The following is a 16131-nucleotide window of genomic DNA, read 5'->3' on the forward strand; positions in this document are numbered from 1 at the left end:
GGGCTTGTAAGCAAGCATTTCACTTTAAGGTCTACACCTGTTGTATTCGACGCACGTGACAAATACTATTTGATTTTGGTGTTCCCTAGCTAGCGCCACCATGTGGTCATTTGTGTGCCAATTTTTGAGTGAGTGCCAAATATGTAAAATATACTGTATGTACAGGCTGCCAAATATATGATTGCATTGTGCTTTAAGGGAACATACAGTGGGTTACAAAATTATTGACAAAGATGTATAAAATAATAAAAAATACTTGGCTATATTGTACGCCAAAACAATTTGGGAAATTATATTATTTTCCACTATTTCAATTGGTCAGAGAAAAAGATTTAGTTTGACAAGTAAAACAAACATTTCTCAAAAATGTAGATGTCAAATTTATTGACACCTATTGACACAAATGATTATAAGGGCACAAGGCGAGACCCAAATGCAGACACAGGAGGCAGATGGTTGAGCTCTGATATTTATTATAACAAAAGGGGTAAGCAAAAGCCAGGTCAGGGACAGGCGAGAGTTCATAAACCAGGTCAGAGTCCAAACGGTACCAGGTGATAGGCAGGTTCGAGGTCAGAACAGGCAGAGGTTCAGTGATGAGGTCCGAGTCCAAACAGTACAAGGGGATAGGCAGGCTCAAGGTCAGAACAGGCAGAGTGGTCAGGCAGGCGGATACGGTCAGGACAGGCAAGGGTCAAAACCAGGAGGGCTAGGAATAAACAGAGACTGGGAAAAATAGAAGCTAGTAAAACCGCTGGTTGACTTGGCAAAACAAGACGAACTGGCACAGAGAGACAGGAAACACAGGGATAAATACACCGGGGATGAATGTGGAAAACAGGTGAGACCTGGAGTTGGGTGGAGACAATCACAAAGACAGGTGAAACAGATCAGGGCGTGACGCTGATTGACCTTTCAATACCTTTCATTGCCTAACCTGTATAACGACACTGAACCTTTTTTGATAACATTTTATGAGTTGGAAGGGACCAGTGCCAGCAAAATAGCCCCATAACATCAAAGACCCACCACCATATTTTACTGTAGGTATGGGGTTATTTTCTGCTTATGCATTCTCATTTCGATGCCAAACCCATCACTGGTGTGGGTGGCCAGAGAGCTCTATTTACATGTCATCTGACCAAAGCACCGGTTCCAATCCAAGTGCCAATGCCATTTAGCAAACTCCAGGTGTTTACATTTGTTGGATGATATGAAAATATAGTTATTTGGCTACTCACTCCAGTGGTGGGTTTGGCATTGAAATGAGAACGCTTAACACAGTGTCCAAAGAGGGGCCAGAAGTATACAGAATGGTGTCGTCTGCGTAGAGGTGGATCAGAGAATCACCAGCAGCAAGAGCAACATCATTGATGTATACAGAGAAGAGAGTCGGCCCGAGAATTGAACCCTGTGGCACACCCATAGAGACTCCCAGAGGTCCGGACAACAGGCCCTCCGATTTGACACACTGAACTCTATCAGAGAAGTAGTTGGTAAACCAGGCGAGGCAATCATTTGAGAAACCAAGGCTGTCGAGTCTGCCAATAAGAATGTGGTGATTGACAGAGTCAAAAGCCTTGGCCAGGTCGATGAATACGGCTTCACAGTAATGTCTCTTATCGATGGTGGTTATGATGTTGTTTAGGACCTTGAACGTGGCTGAGATGCACCAATGACCAGATCTGAAACCAGATTGCATAGCGGAGAAGGTGCGGTGGGATTCGAAATGGTCGGTAATCTGTTTGTTAACTTGGCTTTCGAAGACCTTAGAAAGGCAGGGTAGGATAGATATAAGTCTATAACAGTTTGGGTCTAGAGTGTCACCCCCTTTGAAGAGGGCGATGACCGCGGCAGCTTTTCAATCTTTGGGAATCTCAAGCGATACGAAAGAGGTTGAACAGGCTTGTAATAGGGGTTGCAACAATTTCGGCAGATCATTTTAGAAAGAGAGGGTCCAGTTTGTCTAGCCCGGCTGATTTGTATGGGTCCAGATTTTGCAGCTCTTTCAGAACATCAGCTATCTGGATTTGGGTGAAGGAGAAATGGTGGGGGCTTTGGCGGGTTGCTGTGGAGGGTGCCGGGCAGTTGACCGGGGTAGGGGTAGCCAGGTGGAAAGCATGGCCAGCCGTAGAGAAATGCTTATTGAAGTTCTCAATTATAGTGGATTTATCGGTGGTAACAGCGTTTCCTAGCCTCAGAGCAGTGGGCAGCTGGGAGGAGGTGCTCTTATTCTCCATGGACTTTAGAGTGTACCAGAACTTTTTTGAGTTAGTACTACAGGATGCAAATTTCTGTTTGAAAAAGCTAGCCTTAGCTTTTCTAACTGTCTGTGTATATTTGTTCCTATAACTTCCCTGAAAAGTTTCATATCACGGGGGCTATTCGATGCTAATGCAGAACGCCACAGGATGTTTTTGTGCTGGTCAAGGGCAGACAGGTCTGGAGTGAACCAAGGACTATATCTATTCTTAGTTCTACATTTTTTGAGTGGTGCATGCTTATTTAAGATGGTGAGGAAGGCACTTTTAATGAATAGCCAGGCATCATCTACCGACGGGATGAGGTCAATGTCATTCCAGGATACCCCGGCCAGCTCGATTAGAAAGGCCTGCTTACAGAAGTGTTTTAGGGAGCGTTTGACCGTGATGAGGGGTGGTCGTTTGGTCGCAGACCCATTATGGATGCAGGCAATGAGGCAGTGATTGCTGAGATCTTGATTGAAAACAGCAGAGGTGTATTTGGAGGGCGAGTTAGTTAGGATGACATCTATGAGGGTGCCTGTGTTTACGGATTTGGGGTTCTACCTGGTAGGTTCATTGATAATTTGTGTGAGATTGAGGGCATCAAGTTTAGATTGTAGGATGGCCGGGGTGTTAAGCATGTCCCAGTATAGGTCACTTAGTAGCACGAGATCAGAAGATAGATGGGGGCAATCAATTCACATATGGTAGCGAGGGCACAGCTGGGGGCAGAGGGAGGTCTATAGCAAGTGGCAACTGTGAGAGACTTGTTTCTGGAAAGGTGAATTTTTAGAAGTAGAAGCTCGAATTGTTTGGGTACTTGGATAGTAATACAGAACTCTGCAGGCTATCTTTGCAGTAGATTGCAACACAGCCCCCTTTGGCAGTTCTATCTTGGCGGAAAATGTTATAGTTAGCGATGGAGATTTCATGGTTTTTGGTGGTTTTCCTAAGCCAGGATTCAGACACGGCTAAGACATCCGGGTTGGCAGAGTGTGCTAAAGCAGTGCGTAAAACAAACTTAGTGAGTAAGATTCTAATGTTAACATGCATGAAACCAAGGCTTTTACGGTTACAGAAGTCAACAAATGAGAGCACCTGGGGAGTGGGAGTGGAGCTAGGTACTCCTGGGGAGTGGGAGTGGAGCTAGGTAATCATAGGTTTGAATCACACTGATGCCGAGCCTCAATAAATAATTAATGTTTGCACAATTAATGCCTAAGCAAATTCATGTCCATGTGTCCTCTCTGTGCATGGAGCAGTGGTGGAAAAAGTACCCAAATGTCATACTTGAGTAAAAGTAAAGATACCTTAATATAAAATGACTCAAGTGAAAGTCACCCAGTAAAATACTACTTGTGTTACGCTCATCGTTTGAAGAACTGGACCAAGGTGCAGCGTGGTAGGCGTACATTTTATTTTTAATAAAAGTGACACCAGAAAAAACAACAAAATACAAAAACTAACATAAAGCTACATGGAGTGCAGAAAGCAACTACACACAAACAAGATCCCACAATGACAGGTGGGAAAAAGGGCTGCCTAAGTATGATCCCCAATCAGAGACAACGATAAACAGCTGCCTCTGATTGGGAACCATACTAGGCCAACAAAGAAATAGAAACATAGATATGCCCACCCAAGTCACACCCTGACCTAACAAAATAGAGAATAAAAAAGGCTCTCTAAGGTCAGGGCGTGACAACTTGGGTAAAAGTCTAAAAGTATTTGGTTTTAAATATACTTAAGTATCAAAAGTACAAGTATAAATCATTTCAAATTGCCTATATTAACCTTCTCTAAACTATTTGAGAACATTCCCATTGTCAAACCAGTTGGAAAACATTCCTAGAATTCAATTAAATGTAACCATGTTTGAACTTTTAGGAAACTTTCTGTTAAGGTAATGAAATCCCAAGAAAATAAAGTTAATTTGTCAAGTTCCTTAAATGTGCTGAGAATGTTTCAAAGCCAAGCAATTATCCTGCACCATTCCCAGAACATTATGGGAAGTTTGTATGTAAAATAACCATAGGACATCCACACTTTCACCAAGCTCTAAGAAACATATGGTTCTCAGAACATTATGTGCTACTAACTGTGTGTTATAGATCTGTCATTCTCTGTCATTAGGTAAACGAATAGAATTTTAGCAACCAGGAAACCGTGGAGAGGTTTCTGCACAATGCCTCTTTAAGTGAAAGTTAGTATGATCATATGATTGGCGTACTGTGTTTAACATAGGCTGTAAGTAACCTTGGCATACTGTTTACCGTGTTGGGTTTTCCACTCCTCCCAGATGACATCCAGCTCAGTGCTCAGTGGTTGATTGAAAGAGGACACCACTGCACACAATGCTATTAGTATGGGTTTCACCTGCATCCTGCACACACACACAAACACACACACACGCACACACAGTTAGTATTTATAGCTACATTCTCTGTCAATTGTAAATGTGAAAAGTTGCCTGAGTAAAAAAATGTTACCTCTAATAAATACCTTGTGAAAATAGCAGAATATTGTAGCGCTGAAAAACGACATAAAGTCGTTATCTGGGTTTGAATGCTCCTGCCTCGATGTGAGAGGAAAATGAAAGCAATGTAACGGTTTATAGTTTTTATGCTTCCTCTTTACTGTATCAAGCCTACTGATATTTCTGATGTGGGTGGTGTTATATAAGGATCATAGTTAAACAAGTTCCTGTATTTAAACATCAGAGTTAGTTTCAATCATCTTCTCTATAAAGGTTTTTATGGTCCAGTTCGTAATATTTTTCATAGAATATGTGTTATAATGACATAGGCATGTGCTTTAATTATTGGAATTTATATTATGGAGGTACAGTGGGGCCCGAAATTATTGGCACCCTTGATAAAGACGAGCAAATATTACTGTAGAAAATAAATAATTCTAATACTCACCTATATTGTATGCAACATTTTTTTTTACATTATATTATTTTATATTAATACAGTTGCTCAGAGAAAGAGATTTTGTTTAACAATTGGTTTAAAGAAATCTATATAAGAAAGGGGAAAACATGATTGACACCCCTGTTTTCAATACCTTTCAATACCTCAACTTGCTAGGATAATAGCACTGAGCCTCTTTCCAACACATTGGGAGGGATCTTAGACCATTTCTCCATACAGAATCCTTCCAGATCCTTGATATCCTTCATCTGTGCTGATGGACAGCTCTCTTCAATTCAAACCACAGGTTTTCAATGGGTTTGAAGTCCATAGACTTTTGTGGCTAATTAATAATTTCTTTGTGGATTTTGATGTGTGCTTGGGGTTATTGTCTTGCTGGAAGATCCACTTGCAGCCAAGTTTCATAACATCAAAGATCCACCACTATATTTTACAGTAGGTATGGGGTTCTTATCTGCATAATTAACTTCTTGCGCATATCATCCCGTTAGCGGGATCATTTTCCAGCGAAAACTCCTAGCGACATTAGCATAACGAAATTCTATATATATTTTTTCAAATATAGGGCTGTCTCATATCGTTTTATAGATACACCTCTCTTGAATCGACCCTCGTTGTCCGATTTCAAAAAGGTTTTACAGGAAAAGCACAATATTAGATTATGTTAGAGGAGTACATGGTAAAAGTAGCATCATATGAATTTTCCGACCAAGCACACGCATCACATATAACCAAAAAACAGCTAAATGCAGCACTAACCTTTTACAAACTTCATCAGATGACACACCTAGGACATCATGTTACACACAGCATGCAATCTTTTGTTCAATAAAGGTCATATTTCTATATAAAAACAGCATTTTACATCGGCACCTGACGTTGACTAACTATTTTCCCATAAAATGCGTCCCGGGAAACAGTGCTACAATTTTATAAATTACTATTCGAAAACGTTTTTTTTTTTTATATTGTCAATCTAAGATTTATAGATGAATATCTCTTGAAAACACCCGTCATAACAGATTTTAAATTAACTTTACAGGGTAATCACACTTTGAGATAAAAGGGGATGCGATACCCAGAAAATGAGCTAGAAAGCCTAGCTCGTCGCCATCTTTGAAAAATCGCACATCACATCTGATCTTGTATAATATTGCCAATAATCCCTCACCTTTAGTTGTCTTCATCAGAAAGCACTTCACAGACACCATTCAAACAGTTTCAGAAACTTTAGGGTGTTTTCTATCCATATAAAATAAGTATATGCATGTCCTAGCTTCTGAGTTTGATTAGTAGGCCGTTGAAAATGGGAACGAATTTTTTCCAAAATGCGCTGTGGCGCCCCCATTGGTAGGGTACTTGCAAGAGGTTAACTAACCTCCAGACAAGCTTCAATGCCATACAACTCTCCTTCAGTGGCCTCCAACTGCTCTTAAATGCAAGTAAACTAAATGCATGCTATTCAATCGATCACTGCCCGCACCTGCTCGCCCATCCAGCATCACGACTCTGGACGGCTCTGACTTAGAATATGTGGACAACTACAAATACTTGGGTGTCTGGTTAGACTGTAAACTCTCCTTCCAGACTCACATTAAGCATCTCCAATCCAAAATTAAATCTAGACTTGGCTTCCTATATCGCAACAAAGCATCCTTCACTCATGCTGCCAAACATACCCTCGTAAAACTGACCATCCTACCGATCCACGACTTCGGTGATGTCATCTATAAAATAGCCTCCAACACTCTACTCAACAAACTGAATGCAGTCTATCACAGTGCCATCCGTTTTGTCACCAAAGCCCCGTACACTACCCACCACTGCTACCTGTACACTCTCGTTGGTTGGCCCTCACTTCATACTCATCGCCAAACCCACTGGCTATAGGTTATCTACAAGTCTCTGCTAGGTAAAGCCCCGCCTTATCTCAGCTCACTGGTCACCATAGCAGCACCCACTCTTAGCATGCGCTCCAGCAGGTATATCTCACTGTTCACCCCCAAAGCCAATTCCTCCTTTGGTCATCTTTCCTTCCAGTTCTCTGCTGCCAATGACTGGAACGAACTGCAAAAATCTCTGAACCTGGAGACTCATATCTCCCTCACTAGCTTTAAGCACCAGCTGTCAGAGCAGCTCACAGATCACTGCACCTGTACATAGATGGGCTGTTTACAGATGGGCTATCTACCTACCTCATCCCCATACTGTATTTATTTATTTATCTTGCTCCTTTGCACCCCAGTATCTCTACTTGCACATTCATCTTCTGCACATCTACCATTCCAGTGTTTAATTGCTATATTGTAATTACTTCCCCACCATGGCCTATTTATTGCCTTAACTTACCTCATTTGCACTCACTGTATATAGACTTTTTGTTTTCTTTTGTTCTACTGCATTATTGACTCTATGTTTTGTTTATTCCATGTGTAACTCTGTGTTGTTGTATGTGTTGAATTGCTATGCCGGTAGGAAAGAAAACCGGTAGGAAACGTTATGCTGAAGCACTGAAATTCCCACAGAAGAACGTTAATTCGTAAGCAAACCAGCAACACAATTGTATTTTTTATTTTATTTAGGATAACCAGGGGCACACTCCAACACTCAGACATAATTTACAAACTAAGCATTTGTGTTTAGTGAGTCCGCCAGACCAGAGGCAATAGGGATGTTCTCTTGATAAGTGGATGAATTGAAACATTTTCCTGTCCTGTTAGCCATTCAAAATCTAATGAGTACTTTTGGGTGTCAGGGAAAATGTATGGAGTAAAAAGTACATTATTTTCTTTAGGAATGTAGTGAAGTAAAAGTTGTCAAAAATATATATAGTAAAGTAAAGTGCAGATACCCCGTAAAAACTACCTAAGTAGTACTTATAGTATTTTACTTAAGTACTTTATACCACTGGCTTGGAGTTCAAAACAGGTAACCCAAACTAAGCTAGTGTTATTAAAAGTGTTATTCAAACATTCAGTCAAAGTTTGAAGGAAATTATTAAATCTTTTGATGAATGATTAAAACTTATATTTTGTTCAAAACATTCACAACATTTAGAGAATGTTCTCAAAACGTTATTTAATTACCTTCAAATAACCTAGAATTTCCAATCTCAGAATGTTAATAAAACCTCCCAGGGAACCATTGTAAAACTTTCAGGGAACCATTGTAAAATGTTCTCAGAACCTCTCTGCAACCAATAAATTAACATTCCCAGAACAGGCAAAATGTTCACAAAATGTTCACTGGAAAGAACATAGAATAGATGAGTGAAAAGATCACTGTAAAGCTTGAGATTATCATAATAAACTGTTTTCAGGTGGGCCCTTGTGAATACCAGAATGCAACAAAGGAAGCCTGGTGCAAGGGCTTCAACAGAGTTCCTTCTCTGGATGAAAAAGCATTTCGAGACACTTTGTATGAGGTTGGCCCTATCGCTGTGTCTGAACGCCACACATCCCTCCTTCAAGTTCAACAAAGACGGTGAGCTCGGTGTCACCTATGATTAGATTTTTTTTAAATTGAACCTTTATTTAACTAGGCAAGTCAGTTAAGAACAAATTCTTATTTACAATGACAGCCAGCAGGGAACAATGGGTTAACTGCCTTGTTCAGGGGCAGAATGACAGATTTTTACCTAGTTAGCTCAGAGATTTGATCCAGCAACCTTTCGATAACTGGCCTAATGGTCCAACCACTAGGCTACCTGCCGCCCTAAGTATACATGTACATTCTCGTCAAGGGTATACTCTCCAAAAATAGGTAATAGATGATCTCTTTTGGGATTGTAGTAGTTTAACATTATTGCATGGACTCTTCTGCAAATGTATTACTACAATTTCAGGTGTGAACCATTAAAAACCTCTTTGGGCTAGGGGGACGAATTTTCACATCCGGATGAAAAGCGTGCCCAAAGTAAACTGCCTGCTACCCAGGCCCAGAAGCTAGGATATGCATATGCATATTATTAGTAGATTTGGATAGAAAACACTCTGAAGTTTCTAAAACTGTTTGAATAATGTCTGTGAGTATAACAGAACTGATTTGGCAGGCAAAACCCCGAGCACAATTCATCCAGGAATTGTTTTGTTGTTGAGCTCAATGTGTTTTCCATTAGATTTCTATGGTAAGCCCTTTTTAATAGAAATATGCTTGCAGTTCCTATGGCTTCCACTAGATGTCAGCAGTCTTTAGAAATTGGTTGATGTTTTCTTTTTCTTTTGAGAAATGAAGAAGTATTCCTTTCCTTTCCATGTGTCACTCAGATAGACTCAAGTCTTTTGTTGCGAGCGACCTAGAATGCACTTCACTTTGTTTTTGTCCTGTATTGAGAACAGTATATCCCGTCTTAAAAAAAAATTCCGCCGTAAAGTCTTTTTGAAATCTGACACTGCGGCTGGATTAACAAGAAGTTAAGCTGCATTTTGATGTATAACACTTGTATGTTTTATGAATTCTTATTATGAGTATTTCTGTTTTTGAATTTGGCGCGCTGCAATTTCACTGGATGTTGTCAAATCAATCCCGTTAACAGGATTCGAACGGGAATGAGGGTGAAAGGATCCCTAAGAGGGCAACAAATAAGTAAGAAGAAAAAATACCCCTAGTCTTACCAATACCAGGCAATGGTTAACAAGCTAGTTTGAGGAGTACAAAGTTTCATTGTTGACAAAGATTTACAGCCCATTGTCAGGGATTTTGTCGTCGTCAGACGATATGGCGAAATCATCGTCGGAAAAGGAGGACCAAAATGCAGCAGGACTGTGTTTGTTCATTTTGAACATTTATTAACTCAAAATGAATACCAAAAACAACAAAACAAACTCACAAAATACTGACAGTCTTCTCAGGCTCATACATGCTAGACAAAGAACAATCTCCCACAAATGACAAACACAAACACACCCTAATATATGGGACTCTCAATCAAAGGCAAATAGACAACACCTGCCTTCAATTGAGAGTCCCAACCCCAATTAACCAACCATAGAAACAGACTCACTAGACTAAACATAGAATAGTTGAATATCAGACAGTGCCCAACAAACCCCGGAATACTTAAATCAAATGCCCTTCTAGAAAAACACCACCCTGAACCACATAAAACAAATACCCTCTGCCACGTCCTGACCAAACTACAATAACAATTAACCCTTATACTGGCCAGGACGTGACAGTACCCCCCCCCCTAAAGGTGCTAACCCCGGAAGGACCTCAAAAATTACAAAAACCCCAAACAACAAAAAAAATACCCCTAAACTAAAGGGAGGGAAGGGAGGGTGGCTGCCGTCAACGACGGCACTGTGCTACACCCCCCCCCCCCAACCAACCTATATCTGGAGGTGGCTCTGGTTCTGGCAGTTCCGGGCAGACGGCCCTCCCCGGCAGCTCCGGGCAGACGGGCCACTCGGGCTGGGCCGGAGGACAGTCGAGCCACTCTGGCAGACCCGGAGGACAGTCGGGCCAGTCTGGCAGACCCGGAGGACAGTCGGGCCACTCTGGCAGACCCGGAGGACAGTCGGGCCACTCTGGCAGACCCGGAGGACAGTCGGGCCACTCTGGCAGACCCGGAGGACAGTCGGGCCACTCTGGCAGACCCGGAGGACAGTCGGGCCACTCTGGCAGACCCGGAGGACAGTCGGGCCACTCTGGCAGACGCGGAGGACAGTCGGGCCACTCTGGCAGACGCGGAGGAGAGTCGGGCCACTCTGGCAGACCCGGAGGACAGTCGGGCCACTCTGGCAGACCCGGAGGACAGTCGGGCAACTCTGGCAGACCCGGAGGACAGTCGGGCCACTCTGGCAGACCCGGAGGACAGTCGGGCCACTCTGGCAGACCCGGAGGACAGTCGGGCCACTCTGGCAGACCCGGAGGACAGTCGGGCCAGTCTGGCAGACCCGGAGGACAGTCGGGCCACTCTGGCAGACCCGGAGGACAGTCGGGCCACTCTGGCAGACCCGGAGGACAGTCGGGCCACTCTGGCAGACCCGGAGGACATTCGGGCCACTCTGGCAGACCCGGAGGACATTCGGGCCACTCTGGCAGACCCGGAGGACAGTCGGGCCACTCTGGCAGACCCGGAGGACAGTCGGGCCACTCTGGCAGACCCGGAGGACAGTCGGGCCACTCTGGCAGACCCGGAGGACAGTCGGGCCACTCTGGCAGCTCCGGGCAGTCTGGCCACTCTGGCAACTCCTGACTAGTGGGCGGCTCTGGCGACTCTTGACTGACGGGCGGCTCTGGCGACTCTTGACTGACGGGCGGCTCTGGCGACTCTTGACTGACGGGCGGCTCTGGCGACTCTTGACTGACGGGCGGCTCTGGCGACTCTTGACTGACGGGCGGCTCTGGCGACTCTTGACTGACGGGCGGCTCTGGCGACTCTTGACTGACGGGCGGATCTGGCGACTCTTGACTGACGGGCGGATCTGGCGACTCTTGACTGACGGGCGGATCTGGCGACTCTTGACTGACGGGCGGCTCTGGCGACTCTTGACTGACGGGCGGCTCTGGCGACTCTTGACTGACGGGCGGCTCTGGCGACTCTTGACTGACGGGCGGCTCTGGCGACGCTTGACTGACGGGCGGCTCTGGCGACTCTTGACTGACGGGCGGCTCTGGTGACTCCTGACTGACGGGCGGCTCTGGCGACTCCTGACTGACGGGCGGCTCTGGTGACTCCTGACTGACGGGTGGCTCTGGCGACGCCTGACTGAGATGACGCACTTGAAGCCTGGTGCGTGGTGCTGGTACTGGACGTGCCAGACTGGGAACACGCACCTCCAGGCTAGTGCGGGGAGCGGGAACAGGACGAGTCGGACTGGACTGACGCACTTCCGTGTCCGCACGAGAGACAGGAACTGGAAACCCAGTGCTATGGAGGCGCACAGGCGGTCTTGATCTTACCTCCTGCACAACCCGTCCTGACTGGATGGAACTAGTAGCCCTGTACGAGCGGGGTGCTAGTACAGGGCAAACTGGGCTGTGCAGGGGCCTGATGGTTGCCGTGCTTAGAGCGGGAGTAGGGTAGCCTGGTCCGAGGAGGCGTACCGGTGACCAGATGCGCTGCGCAGGCATCTTCCTCCCAGGCAGGATGCCCACTCTAGCACGGCATCTGCGCGGGGCTGGAATGGCGCGCACCGGACTGTGCGTGCGTATGGGTGAGAGTGCGCACTTCAGCTAAACATGGCGCCCTCCACCTCATACACTCCTCCATATAACCACGGGTAGCTGGCTTCTGGCTCTTCCTTGGCCTAGCCAAACTACCTGGGTGCCCCCAAATTTTTTTTATTGGGGGTGCCTCTCGTGCTTCAACGCCAGTCACGTTCCTCGGTAACATTCCCGGTCCTTACCCGCCTTTCTCCATGGGCCCTCTCCGGCCATAACTTGCTCCCATATCCATTTCTCCCGTTTGTCCAATTCAAAATCCCTCTGCTCCTTCCTCTGCTGCTTGGTCCTTTGGTGGTGGGAGATTCTGTCAGGGTTTTCGTCGTCGTCAGACGATATGGCAAAATCATCGTCGGAAAAGGAGGACCAAAATGCAGCAGGACTGTGTTTGTTCATTTTGAACATTTATTAACTCAAAATGAATACCAAAAACAACAAAACAAACTCACGATATACTGACAGTCTTCTCAGGCTCATACATGCTAGACAAAGAACAATCTCCCACAAATGACAAACACACCCTAATATATGGGACTCTCAATCAAAGGCAAATAGACAACACCTGCCTTCAATTGAGAGTCCCAACCCCAATTAACCAACCATAGAAACAGACTCACTAGACTAAACATAGAATAGTTGAATATCAGACAGTGCCCAACAAACCCTGGAATACTTAAATCAAATGCCCTTCTAGAAAAACACCACCCTGAACCACATAAAACAAATACCCTCTGCCACGTCCTGACCAAACTACAATAACAATTAACCCTTATACTGGCCAGGACGTGACACCCATGTAGGTTATACAGTGACAGAACTCATACTTTACATATAGAGACACATTAAAACATTACATACTTAAAGCAGGCATAACTTGCATAACTTTTTGTAATGCATTATAACGGCATAATGCATTATACCTGGAAGCTTTAAGTAAAGTGTTACTATTACCTCTATTAAATTGTAAATAAATACATATGAATTGCACATTAACTCTTGTAGTGCTTCTTCTTTAGGAGTCCTCTACCAGCCTGACTGTTCAACAAGAACTAACCATGCTGTACTGGCTGTCGGGTATGGTAGTTCTTACCTGGACTACTGGATTGTGAAAAACAGGTCAGTGTTTACTTTGAAAGTGTAAAGCCATCCAACAACTCAATATTAATGACATATGGCAACATTTTTGATGCAGAAAATACAGTCAAACTCATCATAACCTGCCAGTGTGATTTAATTCTACACTTCAGCAATTTGTGTTGTAAAAAGGCCATCATTTATGCATTGATTACTTTACTAAAAACCCAGTTAAATAATCCCCTTTTTATAACACATATTGTTGAAGAAAAGTTCAAAATTAAATCACACTGCCTGGTTGTAACGGATTTTAATTGTATTCACATGTGATGTACATATCTAATGTAAATGTACACACTCTCAGTACTAAGTATTCTTTAATTTCTCTGTTGGTTTTGCAGCTGGGGTACTGGTTGGGGAAGAGACGGGTACATTCTCATGGCCAGAGGATACAACCAGTGTGGAATTGCCAAATGCCCAGTCTACCCTATTATGTGATTTGTGTATGTTGACACACTTGGAATCCTAGCTAGAGATACATGTGTGTAATTTTGGGGTGTAATTCATCCGTTTGTGTAATTCATACATTGATCTCAATGCATGATTCCAATTTTAGTTTGATTAAGAGCACATTTAATTCATTTACAATAAAATAAATTCACAGCTAGGGTATCATAAGTTGTGTTGTAAAATCCTTAGTTGCTATATCTATTTTTGGACGGATAAATGAATGATACATAACCTGTCACGTCCTAAGGGGTTATTTGTTATTGTAGTTTGGTCAGGACGTGGCAGGGGTGTGTTTGTTTTTTGTTGTCTGGATTTCTGGTAGTGTTCTATGTTTTGTATTTCTATGTTCTATTTTCTACTTATTCTATTTCTATATTTAGTTTATTGTTTTGATCTTCAATTGGAGGCAGCTGTTCCTCGTTGCCTCTAATTGAAGGTCCTATTTAGTAGGAGTGTTTTTCATGGGGTTTTTGTGGGTAGTTGTTTCTTGTTTAGCTGTGTGCCTAACAGGACTGTTTTCGTTGTTTTTTTTGTTCAGTGTTCATTTATTTTAATAAAGAAGAAAATGAGCATTCACATCCCCGCTGCATTTTGGTCCAATTCCTATGATGGCCGTGACAATTGTAGTTTGGTCAGGGCATAGCAGGGGTGTGTTTGTTTTGTGTTGTCGGGGTTTTTGGGTATTGTTCTATGTTTTGTATGTCTATGTTTTTTCCATGTTGTGTATTTCTTTGTGCTGTCCCTGTATGGCTCTCAATCAGGGACAGCTGTACATCGTTGTTGCTGATTGGGAGCCATACTTAGGTAGCCCTTTTTTCCACCTGTCTTTTGTGGGAAGTTGTTTTTGCACTGCTATGGTTAGCCTGCAATACTGTTTAGCTGTCGTTCGTGTTTTTTTGTTTTCTTGTTTTGTGTAATGTTCTAATAAAAGTATTATGAGCATTCACGTACCCGCTGCATTTTGGTCTACTCAACACGACGGCCGTGACATAACCATTGATTCTTGAAGAATATAACTTATAAATGCCTCATGAGCTAGTTCAACTGTCGTAACCCCAAATAAATATATTTTTTACTCCAATGTTTGTAAACAATGTACTGTAAGTGTAACAAACACTGTAAGGCCTCTACACATGGTTAACACTATAATTTTGATGTCATTGTTGGTCAGTCCTTACATCCATAGCTCTCTCTATGAATTTGAGAACGGTTATATTTCTCCAGGCCCATCACTCAGCTTTTAAGGTAAGTATTATATCATGCTGTATGCTCTCTGTCTCTGTCTCTCTCTCTCTCTGTCTCTCTCTCTCTCTCTCTCGCTAAAGTGTTATCAATAGGGACTTGCTTCATAAAGTACTGTAGGTCAAATTTATCCTCAGGTAGACTCCTTTCACAGGTAGTGTATGTATGTGTGTGTGCGTGCATGTGCATGTTTGCATGCCTGTAGTAGTTGTGAACAAGGCATTTCCTAAACACTACTAGGACGGCTTGGATTGAGATCCAGTCAGTCATTTGACTCTCATGGTCTGCCAACAGATGGCAGAATTGTCCAGCAGTTGTGCTTTGTTTATTGAGGTTACACCATAGAGGTCGATAGAGGGGGCTTCTTTGCATCTGTACCATAATGGCTTATGTGACCGCATAGGCAGCTCCATTGAGGGCTTTCTCCATTTCAAAGCAGTACATTTCTTCTACTCCTACTTTTATTAGAGAAACTGAAAGGGTGCATACTGCCACTCTTAGTGAGTGGTTGAATAGGTATAAAGCAAAGTTTGGTGATTTACTGCCACCTGCAGATATGTAATGTTTGCTCAGGAGTAAAATGAATTTGTTGATCCCTCCTTTACGTAACCCATAGGAAGTCCCACCCAGTTGACTACTTTAAAATGGTGAAAGTCCTCAATGGCGCTGCCAATGCTAAAATAGGCTTTGGGGCACTAGCGCTGTCTATCTAAGTCTATGATTTACACTCAAAGCTTTACAATAGCACCACCAGTAGAGCGCGCCCTTTTACTTTTTGAATGACAAATTATCTACTGTTCATAACAATGTGTTCAAACACTTACATTTCTGTCTCAGTTCATCTAATCATATTGTTCTCAGGTCAATGGAAATGACTATGCCCAAATTAATTGGGCTCCTGGGTGGCGCAGCGGTCTAAGGCACTGTATCTCAGTGCAAGAGGTATTACTACAGTCCCT

General features: G+C 43.4%; 1 long non-coding RNA gene across 1 annotated transcript; it reads left to right on the top strand.

Moving 5' to 3' along the window:
• Nucleotides 1–7651: 7651 nt before the first annotated feature.
• Nucleotides 7652–14095, top strand: LOC115207121 (uncharacterized). The gene is made up of 3 exons (XR_003880921.1): nucleotides 7652–7718; nucleotides 13363–13462; nucleotides 13822–14095. It is a non-coding gene; the product is annotated as an uncharacterized LOC115207121 (long non-coding RNA).
• Nucleotides 14096–16131: the final 2036 nt, after the last annotated feature.

Source organism: Salmo trutta, chromosome 14 (genome assembly GCF_901001165.1).
Source record: "Salmo trutta chromosome 14, fSalTru1.1, whole genome shotgun sequence".
In the NCBI taxonomy this organism is placed as follows: Eukaryota; Metazoa; Chordata; class Actinopteri; order Salmoniformes; family Salmonidae; genus Salmo; species Salmo trutta.